Genomic DNA, 12978 nt, shown 5'->3' with positions numbered 1-12978 from the left:
GAAAACTATTCCAAAATTATCTACTTATCTTGAAGTTTAAGATGAATGGAATATAAAAACAAAAGGAAATAAAATAGCTGTATGGTGTTCATAGCAGGAAAAATAAGTAATATTGTAAACACAAGTAATTTGTACACAAAGATGGAAACTGTTGTCTTATTTCTCATTGTCTCCTTTCAAAAGTATTCTGGTTGTGACCCTTTTCCTTTGTAATGTGTGAGAATACTTAGTGTACAGCTTGCCTGAAATTCTTTTTTATATAATATAACTGCCCAACAATGAGTTTCTCTGCTAAAAAATACCATAAAGATGGACACATTCACCTTAGTCCTTTATCAAAAGCATTAGATTTGTAAAGTTCCATGATACATCACATCAGATGAGTGGGATGAAACAGGTACACTGTCAAGTATGTTGGAAAGACTAAATCAATTTAAAAACATGCAGATGTCTCTTCTGAATGTTCAGTAATGAAAAAGATTTAGGTCTCTGGTGAATAATCAAATGCCTTCTTTTAAAAAATGTGCCATAGCTATCAAAAGATATATAGCATATATGATATCCATTATGCACAGCAGTTCAGAAATGAACAAAAAAAAAACAATTTTAAACTGACAATAAAATAAAATACTGGTAGAATAACAGTTAGAAATACAAATAAATATAAAATTAATGTAAAATCATATTGAAAAGACAGATTTAGACAATAAAGGAAGAAAAAAGGGATGATAAATATTTTTGTAGCATTATTTTATGTAACTTATGTAGCTTAAGTACTGGATTTATTATAAAAGGTCTAAAGAAAACAGCCAGCTGGATATTTAACAGTTTCAGCACACAATTATTTTGTTTTATTTGGGTCCATATTATCTAGAGTGGACGTTGTCTTAGCAAAGATGCAGGACAGTGCTGAAATTTGATGGAGCATAATACATATATAGATAATATATCCATGTGTATCTCTATAGTTATGAAAATGCATCCTGTATGATCTTTGGAATTATTTTAGGGTATAAACAGCAAGTTCTAAATAACTGCAGGTTTTGTTCTCTTAATCTCTGTGGGTTTTTATTTATTTTATTTTATTTTTGGTTTTGTTTATATGAAGCAGATTTTCTTCTATAATACGTCTGTCTTAAAACCTGACTTCAAGTATGAGACTGCCTAACTCTAGTTCATGTACTAAAGATGCAAATTAGAAAGGCACTTTAAAAATAATTTATTAACAGATTTAAATAACACAGTAAAAATTCAGATAGACTTTAAATGCTGGCTTTACAATATATTTTCATATGAAAGTAAATCACAGTTAGCTTTTTTATTTAAATAAATACAATTGAGGTAAATAGCTCTATCTACTGCCTATGAATAAGCTTAGTTGTCAGGGGTGAATAACAGGGATTTTTCATCTCATATATGCAGCCATACTGCAATCAATCTCAACTGATAATCCATACTGTAATCTTAGTGAAAAATCGTTGTTTGCCCTATTTCAAAAGTCCAGTATACTGAAAGAGAGAAAATTGTCACACCCTTCTGTGAGGGGAACAAGTCAGAAGGAACACAGTGCTGCAGTATAGTGACTGAAGTGTTTTTCTATGTGGGAAAACAGGAGGCTAGCTACCAGACTTTTCTTCTAGGAGTGTTTAAAAAATTCACTTTAAATTGCTATTGCTTAAAAAAAAAAAAAAAGAATTAAAATGTAGGAAAGAAGGAAAAATAGACATTCTCATTACAGTTCAAACAATTAGTCATACAGAGTTAAAGCTTTCTTGTACCTTCTTTCGCTCTGTAGGCCTGTGACTTGTACTCTTCACAGAGCTTCAGCCTACAGGGAGACCCAAAGTTTCTATTTTGTTCTACATAGACAAAGCCAATGTTCATGTTATTTTTAATTTGTGCTTTTGTTGCTGGGGAAAATCTATAAAAATACAGTAAGTATACTTCATAGTTTTGTCAATGAAACTTGTCAGAGCACAGCGCTGGGGAAAAAGAAATGAAACAAGCAAACAGACACTTTTAAAAAACAGTAAGGACACCAGCAATCTGATGTGATTTGAAACCAACAAAGTACATAAATGTACTATGAAAATATTAAGTCAAATTCTGACAAATCATGTTGTGGATAAGCAATATGAATGTTGTTGTGGTTTAACCGCAGCAGGCAACTAAGCACAGTCATTCTCTCACTCTCCCCAAGTGGGATGGGGGAGAGGACTGGAAACATAAAACTGCAAGAACTCATGGGTTGAGATAAAGACAGTTCAACAGGTAAAGTAAAACTGTGTGTGCAAGCAAAGCCAAACAGGGAATTCATTCATTACTTCCCATCAGCAGGCAGATGTTCAGCCACTTCCAGGAAATCTGGACTCTGTCATGCATAACAGTTTCTTGGGAAAAAAAATGCCATGACTCTCCCCCCCCCCCCCCCCCCCTTTCTTTCCCTCCAGCTTTTATTGCTGAGCGTGACATCTTATTGCATGGAATATCCCTTTGGTCAGCTGTCCTGGTTGTGTCCCCTCCCAACTTCTGCATCCCCCAGACTCCTTACTGGCAGGGCAGTGTGAGAAGCAGAAAATATCTCGAGTCTGTGTAAGCACTGCTCTGCAAGAACTAGAACTGTTGGAGTGTTATCACCATTTTCTTCGTGAATCCCAAACAGCATCCTATGAGCCTCTACAAAGACAGTTTACTCTATCCCCACCAAAACCATGAAAAAGTACAACTCCCACTTTTCCGCTCTACATGCTGCCACAGAATACCATTCTCACATCAGAGTCAGCTGAGAGGAGCTGCATTCTCTGCATGGTTTATGTCACACAAACTCTGGCATCCTTTGTATGAATCTAATTCTAGTGGTAGTTTTAAGCTAAGATGACAGACTTCTACATGGAAATTTTAGCTGCTCTTTTCTGCAGTCTATCAGAAGGATGGTAACCTAGAGAGGAAAAGCAGAGGAGAAAGTGTGGGGCGGAAGGAAGTTTGCCAGTTCAGTCAGCTCTGTAACAAGGAAGTGATGCAAGTCACTGGCAATCCTTTGGCTATAAAAGCACTACTAAGTGTTATGACTAGAAATGGATGAGACATTGTTGTGTCGTTTTCAAGATCTGTCTTCTTTCTGTATCAAGAAGAATAAAAATTTGGATATCTGTCCCCACCCTTAAACCCCTTCTCCCCTGAAATAATAAATCAGCTGATTCAGAGACCATTTGTTTGGAATATAACTTCATAAAGTTCAGGTTCCTAATGTTATGATTATAGAATTTCCTATATAAAATAGAACAACTTTAGATAGTCTCACTGTGTAACACATATGTTCCACAGGAGATAGTCACATTGTTTAACAAATATATATCTGTTTTTGTACAGGATTCATCTTATTCAGTTTTAAGGAAAGAATTTTACTCTCACCTAGGATTAATTGTGCCAATACAGGTGTTTATATGTAATTTAGGTGTAAGTTCCCAGTACAATGAATGAGCATGTATTAACAGAGGCTAAAGAGTTATTCTGATGATTCTCAAATGGGCACAAAGCTTGATTCATTTGTCTAAACAAGGGGTTTACTTGGGGGTTAACACTGTGTTAGATATCCAAGGTATCCTTCCAAGTTTCCAGCTGTTCAGAATATCACTGGTATGTTGTAGGTCCTGCATCACTAAAATGAATATTTCTCAGATATACTGGTGCAGCAAGAACAGGTCTGCTGCCCTACGGCTAGGCAACTGAACTTAACCCATAGTGTCTGGTGTGCTGAATTGCTTTCTAGGCTACACAGACTCTGAGAGTGGTCTGCTGCCTAGAATTTGCCTTTAGTGTTATTTGAAGTTGTTTAGGTTATCTAAGAACACAGATGGGAGATCCATGCCTCCGTAAAGAAGGAGTTGGAGGCTGGGAAATATAATTTGGGACTCAAATGGAATTTGTCATATCTCATTAAGCAAGTGAATCAAAGTGTCAGAAGTGCATGTAGGGGAAATTTATACTCAAAATTCACATGTAGACACTATCCATGACCACTTGTGTGTATGACATCATATCACAGATACTGTGTGACTGCTCCTTAATCAAGGTTTATCTAAACGTTAGTATAATTAATCAATGTGTTGTTAAAGTACTTTTTTTTCAATGTATGTTTAATCATAAGTATATGCATATTGCATTGTCTTGTCCACTGGAAATATTATATGCACCTGTTCAGGAAACATAATTTTATTAATGAGATTAAGGATATTAGACTGTGTTACCCAATGGAGTCTTCAGACCTAAGTCCACATTCCAGACATGAATGCTATTAGTGACTGATGGGTCTGTATTGTAAGCAAGAACCTGGTGAATGAACCTGTATTGTGTGCTGGTGAACCTCAGTGTGTACAGTAACTTCATGCAGTCCATGATCATAAGGAGGAGCCATGATCAATGGCTCATGCCATGATCAATGAGGAGGAGCTCAGACATTGTTGCAACAGCTGGGGTTCCTCACATCAGGAGGGACAGAAGATTGCTATCACCATTTCTGTAATTTCTGTCCTTTATACACTCAATCTTATCACCAGCCTTGATTGTAGTTGCCTTTCTTTCTGAGATCCCAAAAGAACCAACACCTCCTCAGTGCAAAACAGACACTTACATACGAAAACCTAAATTAAATAATCTTAATCTTGTTTAGCATTCAATTCTAGTGGCAAGATCCTGAACACAGGACACTAGTGCTTGCTTAGTGCAATGTTATGCTTATCAGATTATTATTCTGCCTGGCATCTGTTTCATGGTCCATAAGGGAGTGGATCTCCTATATCATTTTTTTCTAGCTCTACATAGATGTCTCAGATGCCCTAGAGCTTCTTAGTTGGATAAATGCCTATACATGAACAATGGAATCAAGGTCGTAATGGTTTGATAACCCAAAACTACTTCTGTAACTTGCAAAAAGATATTGGCATCTCTAGAGACCAACTCATCTGTCCTCCTACACAGTGAATTGTCCTTGGAGGTTATTACAAAGTGAGACCAGAGTGACTAATTAAGACTTTCATGCCTTTTAGATACCTAAAGTAGGGCAGATGAATCCCATATATATGTATCTAAATTAGAAGGCTAGTCTGCTTTGATGCTCATTCAGGCAATGCAGAATGATAGATTCCTCCAAAGAGCCAGGCATCTAATTTAAGTGCTCTGTATATAGAATAGCTTCTCATCCTCTGCTAATTACAGAGCAAACCTCAGGACTTGTACTCTCTCTCTCTCTGTCCTATTTTCTTCCATTTTTGGAGGCAGAAAGAAAACAAATGTGACGGGGACATAGAATTAACCAAAAAAAAAAAAAAAAAAAAGACACCCAAACCCTAGAAATGTTGTGACTGTTGCTCAAATGTGATATGGAAGACCTAAGGACATGTCTTGGTTTTGAATTAGAATAAATAAATAAGTAAAATAAAGTAAAAAATCAATCTCTTTCTGTAACTTTCAAGATGTGGTTGTGGTACCTATACCAATACAGTATTTACTACAACATTTTTTTTTTCTCTTATTTGAACAGAATTTCCATCTCAAGAATTGCTAAAAGTTTTGTTAAAGCTGACAGACAGTTATAAAAGTTTGAACTTTGAGAAATTGCTATTTTCAGGCAAACAGTACTATTGGCAGAAATTCCTTTGTTGTGTAGTGTGAACTTGTGCTTATTGAAAAAAGAGATCCTGAGCACTGAGCGAATATGTAACATAACGTCATGTAAAATAATAGTAGTGAAAACAAAAGTGGAATTGTTGAGACAGTACTATGTAGCAGCTTATAGACTCAGAAGAAAAATACAGATGTGAAGAGGTATACAACCCAAATTAAAAAAGTAGAGGCTGAAAAATCAGCACTTGAACTGATACATGCCAGCCTGACTGACAATGGCCCAATCAACGAATGAACAAAGATGTGCATTGCCCACACTGGTAGTTCTACTAATTTTCAGACTTATCCTAATAGCATATTAGTACTAGCTATCTAAAATAAATATTAACCAATAAATAATTCCTATTCATCCTATATATTGTGCATATCCCACATACAAAAATCTCTGTATACTCTAGAAGATGCCTGGAAAAAAAAGTAAAAAAAAAAAAAAAAAAAAAAGTAAAAAAAAAAAAAAAAAGTAAAGGGAGATTGTAACCTATAACTTTACAATGAAATAACTTTTTTTTTTTTTTTTTAATATCGATGTAGGATTCTCCAAGATTTTAACATAATAAGTGAGTAAAATGCATGTTGTATGTCAAATAAATTAACCCTGGTCTCTGGAATTCTTGCACTCCTTTTATATTTTATGGAATAAAAGTATCCTAATTCATCTGGAAATAGTATTTTCTTACAGAAATGTATGTAACAGAAAACTTATTTTAAAAATGACTATGAAATGGAAACAAAGTAATAAAAGTGATAACTAGCCATTTGAGACTGTATATTTCAAGATTGAACTAAACTCCAGTACTTCTGGTTTGGGGAAAAAAAAAATCTCAAGAAATATTTTTCTATTATCAAAAGCGTAAGCCTGAATAGTTATTTAATTTTATTCTTCCACCGAGATTATAATAACATTTTAGTATTGATTAGTTATTTTTATTCCCAAAATCATTATTACTCATTCCATATTAACAGTAATCCATAATTTTAGCTTATTGTAATTAAATATATTACAATAATATTTACTTCAGTCTGACCATTTACATAATTTGATATCTGAAACAAAAACATCCATAGCATGCTGAGGTCTATTCCTCTTTCTGTCAGAACTGCTGTTGATACAACACTGATTTAATGGTGGTGAAACTCTGGCTTCTAAACCAAGAGTTTGCTAAGGCAGGATATTTGATTTATGAGAGGAGAGGAAATTAATTTTCAGAGAGAATGAAAACAGTGGGGCTCTCATAATAGTCCGTATTCTTTATACAACCAGTACACCTACAATGGTAAATATAATCTTCACAAGAGAACATTACTATTTTTTGTATCTTCGGAGGGTAATCCAGATAGACAGAATTAGGTATAGATCTCCTCCCTTAAGGGTTTTGAAAACAAGTAGAAAATGTTGGGAACCTCCATTCATTTGGGGTTTGGACTACCTTGACTCAGGGCAAAAAGTATGTCTCTACTGCTAAATAAAAGAGGACTAGTGAGTACAACTTTGTATTCTTGATTATTTCCCATCTGCTCTAACTAGCTTTCAAAATAATAATAATAATAAAACTATGCTATAGAGCAAGCTGCCCCTAAGTATTATGTACTCCAGCCTCATGTATTATCAGACCTCTGAGCCAGGGATTTGTCTCTGACTGTGGTTTATAAAACATAGACAATAAAACATAGACGATGTTACTTTATACATTCCGAAGTACATTCCAAAACACTCATACGGACTACAGCATATACATCAAAACACTGTAGAAGAGTAACAGTGGTTTCTGTTTATCTCCTTCCCAGGTCCCAGGAGCATGGGCTGCTCTCTAAGGGTAGATGAGTGTGGAGTTGAACAGGGTGGCCCAAGGCAGTCAGGACAGTGCCCTCACCAAGCAGTAGCATCCCACACTCAGTGAGCTGGAGAAGCTGAGCAGGTCTGGTTACAATAAGCTGGATCAGCCAAGAGGCCAAGTAAGTCCATAGCAACAAGGAAAATTTGAGGGTCAAGCCAGGAAATCAAGCCAGTGACTTAAGGTCAGGATCAGGGCAAACACAGGAAGGAAGCATCCAGGCTTGGGCCTATCTGTTACATAGCACAGGCAAGGACAAGGACAGTGACTGGATTTTAACACTGGTCTTCAGCTAAGAGAAGTAAAACCCTTTCTCACAGCTTTTTCCCACAATTTTTTCTTCACAGCACTATGATCCGAGGCCACACAGCTGCACCAGATCAGAGCCGGCTTGAGCACAAACAACTGAACTCCCAGCACAGGGCACAGGACATATGGTACTGGAAGCTAGAACTAGATACTCAGCTGAAACCAGTGATAGCCTAGAGGTGTTAGCTTTGGCTGATTTTGCTCACTTGCCAAACAGCTCTTGTGGCCATGCAGCCTTGTTGCAAATAACACGACGTGGTGCTGATACAGAAGTAGAACATGGGAGCTATTTACAAATTGATTGTTTGTCAGGCAACAATGCTTCACATTTTACATAGAACACTCTGCAACTAAAATCAAAAGTATTCATCTTCAGCTTTCTTTTACAGTCAAAAAAAAAAAAAAGTGCTTTTAGGAAGCAGTCTGTCTAACCAACATTAAAATAAGGTGAAACAAATCTCAATACCTTTTAAGTGTGTCATTGTCTTCTTTTGAAATGAAGGGAGACTGAAATAAATGTAGATTTCTGTTCTACTGATTATGGAGGGTTAACCTTGTTTAATGGCCAAATGCCCACCCAGTTACTCCGTCACTCTGGCTCCTCAACAGGGGAGTAAATAAGATAGAGAAGGTCATAAGTCAAGAGAAAGTCAGGGAAATCACTTTCCAATTACTGTCACAGGAAAAACAGGCTTGACTTGGGGAAAATTAATTTAATTCACTGCCAATTAAAATAGATTAGGATAGTGAGAAACAGAGACAAAAGATCAAACCAACACCTTCCCTGAACTTTTCCTGAGCTTAGACTCACTTCCTCATTCCCAGCTGCCTTAACCCCTCCCTACAGAGCAGCACAGGGAGAATGGGGAATTAGGGATTGTAGTCAGTCCATAACAGTTGCTCTCTGTCACTGTCTCACTCTTTTCTCTTTCTCCAGCATGGGGTCACTCACATAGGCTGTAGGTAAATGCCTGCCCCACCATGGCCTGCCCTACCATGGTCTCCACCATGGGCTGTAGGAGAATCTCTGCTCTGGCACCTGGGGCACCTCCTCCTCCGCCTTCTTCTCTGACCTTGATGTCTGCTTGATTTTTTTTTTCCTCACGTCTTTCTTCCTCATTCCTCTTTCTCAACTGCTACTCAGTGTTTTTGTTTGTTTGTTTTTTCTTTCTGAAATACACTTTCCCAGATGCACCAACAGCTTGACTCATGGGCCTAGCTGTGCCCTGCAGTGGGTCTGTTGGAGCTGGATGGAACTGACCAGGACAACCCTGGCCTTGTCTTACAGAGGCCACCCCCACCCCTGCAGCCTACCCACACAAAAACGCTGCCATATAAAGAAAATACAGTTATTTTTCTGTAGTCAGTGAGTCCAACATACCAATCCATGCAATGGCTTGCCTTCTACAAGAACATCAAGATGAAGAATGCTGTGATGCATGACTGTTGGGGAACTTCTGTGCAGCAGATCTGTACACCGAGTTTAACATCTACTCTCTCAACATTCAGATGAGTATGATCTGAAGCCTCTCTGAGAAGTTAGGCAGTCTTATCCATCAAAATCTTTATCATAATGGACTGCCAAATAGAGGAAAGATATCCATTGCCTTAGAGTAAGAATTTCTAAACATGCCCGGGAATCTTTCAAACTAAATAGAAAGCTAACTAATTGATTTTAATGTCTTCAAGGTTATACAGCATAGGGAGGAGGTAGACAATTTCTATCTGGTACATAAATGGATACATGGGATTTAAGTATATTTGATTCAATCTTGTTATTTATATATATGTGCACATATATATTCTAATATATTTTTTCTATAATGATTCAAACATTATACATACAGAAATCTCAATACAGATCATATTCAAACTTACAACAAAATGTAATATATATACAGTAATTAATTCAGATAATTAATACTTAATAGTTTTATATATAGAACTAAAATGGACTCTTGCATTTACTACCTTGCAAAAAGCAGAGCACTGCTAAGTCATATGTGTAATTCTTCTAATAAGTATTTCACATTTTGTGGAATACTGCAATATGTTCAGCAACTCCATATGTTGTTGTGGCACTATGCCAGTTATAAATAAGCTTTCTATACAATGCAGAGTTTTCATAGCCACACTTTAAAAGTAACCTCAGAGGGGAAATATAAAACACTGAAATCTGACAGAGAATCTGTCAAATGTCAGCTAGGATTATAGTTACACAGAACTTCCAAGAGATGTCTAGAGGCCTTTTATCCACTGATAGCATGGCTGACTATACTTTTAAAATAAAATGATAAATGATAGTCCAAAGCTGTATATCTATGAATAATATTTTTATGAGTTTGCATAACCAAAGTAATTTTAAAAAATGGTAAAGCTACCTGTGGGGAGAAAAGAAAAATATATTTGAATGGCAATAGGATGCACAGATAAATACATGTTTAATTATGTGAATTATAGAATCATTGATATATCCTGAATTTCTATACTGCCTTTTATACTACAGGACTCCTTTCACAGGGGCTTTCACTACTGAGAACATTAGAACTATTTAACCAATTTTCTTAAGAATGGATTACATTCGGAGGTCTCATGGAACGAAAAAAAAAATACAGTTCTGAAAACAGAACTGTGTGTTAAGATATTGTAACATACTACATGTTTTCTAAAGATAGCACACAAAGTATGCATTGTAAGATAAAGTGAGCATATTTCTGTAGGAAATAAGTAATCTGTGTATCACAATGACAAAATTTAACAAATAAACAGAATGAACAGAACTGAAGCTTTCAATATGTTGTTAATAATCAAGTAGAGCTTGACCTTAAAATCCTAATAGTATGTCTCCTTTAGTTCTCCTTTAGTCCATTGAAAGCTGTGTAGACTGTTAAAATCTGTAGGATGTGAAGAATACTATATGCAGTATAAACACATACTTACATTTTTAATTATATTTTACTAGCTCTTAATCTTAATTTTGCCACAGATTTTCCTTCTGTGAAGCTGAAAAACTGGTGACAGACTCTAAAATTTTAAAATATGTTTCCTTAGTATGACTGTTCATAGTTTAAAATAACAAGAACCCCATTAAGTGGAATACAAATCCACTTAATTATCTTCACTAGTAGCATGCATTGGCTCACCTTCAATGCCACAAGCACATGCTCAGACCTGTGATCTCCATATTCATACAGCAGCTGCTAGTCTGGAAGTATGAGCAGAATTAACTGTATCTGCTCAAAGCGTAGGCGATATAGATTCAATGCCTGCTGCAAAATCCCATGCTCTTTTTGTAGAATATTTCATGAAAAATGTCTGATCAGTCTGATGTAGCATTAGTTCAGAGAATTGGAGTGGTCTTCAATTGGATTCAATCCAAATCTTTGAAAGAATAATGCTTTTCTGTGCTGTTTGGAGATAATTTCAATACAGGATGAAAAATGAGAAATGCACCGGTATTTTATGCAGTAAGGCAGGATACATTTAACATGTTCCCTAAAGATATCATGGTTTGCTAAGAGGTTCTTAAAGGTTCCTCGGAGATTCTTAAACTTATCTTCTGGTACAGATCTGTTAACTCTCTTACAGTTTTGTCCCTAATTCCAAAACTAGATAAATTTAAATATAAAACAAATATATTTTTAATCTGCATTTTAATTTCATATTTTTAATATGCATTTTAAAAGATCTAATTTGGGCTTTGTACTTCATGAGAAATTGCAAACTGACTTCTAGCCTATTAGTATATTACACTAAAACCAAGACATCCTAAATTTGGAGAGACAATGAAATTTTGTTTGCATTCTGTAGTGCTGAGAAAACTCTCGGGTATAAATGGAAGCCAGAGATAAAGCCCAATTCTGAAAGACAGTACTATGAGGGCAGAGTATGGTCTGGCTTAGCTGTTGACAGATTGATGTTAAAATGTTGTATCAGTTTAAAATAAGATGAAGCAAAAGGGCAGCATTACAAACAAAAGTCAGGTGCCCACGTTCTAATATGACTTGTGAATTCTGTAACAGAATCAGAAAAAGAACACGGAAACCTACCCACCAAGTCAAGCATGTGTGTTCCACATTCAGGTACCACTGACATTCATTTAACTTCTAAAAGCTGGCTGTGTTTCTACAGATGAAGTCATACAGTTGCCTGAATTTATCCACAAAACCACTGAAGCCTGTCAAAATTACGGAACTAATGTTTGATGCTTAAATTCCTCATGCATTCATAAACAAGATAACTTTCCATTTACATCTGGAGCCTTATCTGATAAACTTGTCTAGAGACAACTACCACATAAAATACAGAGTAAAGTGAGTGATGTCTTGTTCTTACTGAATAGAGACCTCAGCTGATTTTCTTACGGATTTTAAGTGTCAATTTACACTGTGAATACTGTAACAAGTGTATTATGGGAAAGGAAGAACAAGACAGGAAGATGCCATTCTCTTTTGACTGTAATTATTTGTTTAATTGTTAAGTATTAACGATTAACAAGTATTATTAACTCTTGTACTTGCAATTCCAGGCCTGGACACAGTACTCTGTATTTTGTTTCAAACATTCAATGTACTATCTCTCAACCTGTAAGGATGTTTTAGGATGTCTTAATAAACAGTAGGTAAGTTTGGAATTAAGCCCTTCATCTACATTGGTAGGCTTTTGGATTGAACAGGTTTACTATGAAAGTGCTTATTTCCTCCATTGACTACAATGAAGGACTAAAAGGACAAGCTCAAGTGAAGACACCTATCAGCAACAGAGGGTGGATAAAGTCAAGGGGGTGACTTACTCTGCTTGAAAAAGCAAAGGAGTCTTTCTAGTTTGGGATGTAGTTTTCATTTTGGCTTCTCAAAGAAATTACAAGTGAATCAACTTTTAGAAGACAATCAGCTAAAAATTATTGATGAAATATAGTGAATTAAACTGAAAATAACAAGGATCATATATGTCGTTATGTATCTTTGCTATAAATGACACAATTTAGGTAATGGTCTTTATACTTCTAATTTACTCTAATGGCCTTATCTTCCATTACATCTAGAGAAATCTCCATCATATTATGAAATCACTACCATGGGCAATGGCAATATAATCAGACTCATATTGGACAAAACAGACATTGAACAAATCTGTTAAATATCCAGTCAGATTG

At 35.8% G+C, this 12978-nt stretch overlaps 1 long non-coding RNA gene across 1 annotated transcript in view; it reads left to right on the top strand.

Moving 5' to 3' along the window:
- Positions 1 to 8724, top strand: part of LOC106043997 (uncharacterized) — a 39699-nt gene extending 30975 nt beyond the window's left edge. The window contains exon 3 of the long non-coding RNA XR_010827242.1: positions 7862 to 8724. This is a non-coding gene — a long non-coding RNA (uncharacterized lncRNA). The remainder of the gene's footprint in view (positions 1 to 7861) is intronic.
- Positions 8725 to 12978: the final 4254 nt, after the last annotated feature.

The sequence above is a fragment of the Anser cygnoides genome, chromosome 1 (genome assembly GCF_040182565.1).
Source record: "Anser cygnoides isolate HZ-2024a breed goose chromosome 1, Taihu_goose_T2T_genome, whole genome shotgun sequence".
In the NCBI taxonomy this organism is placed as follows: Eukaryota; Metazoa; Chordata; class Aves; order Anseriformes; family Anatidae; genus Anser; species Anser cygnoides.
Note: the sequence above shows the minus strand (reverse complement) of the source record. Positions and strands in the feature narration are given on the sequence as shown.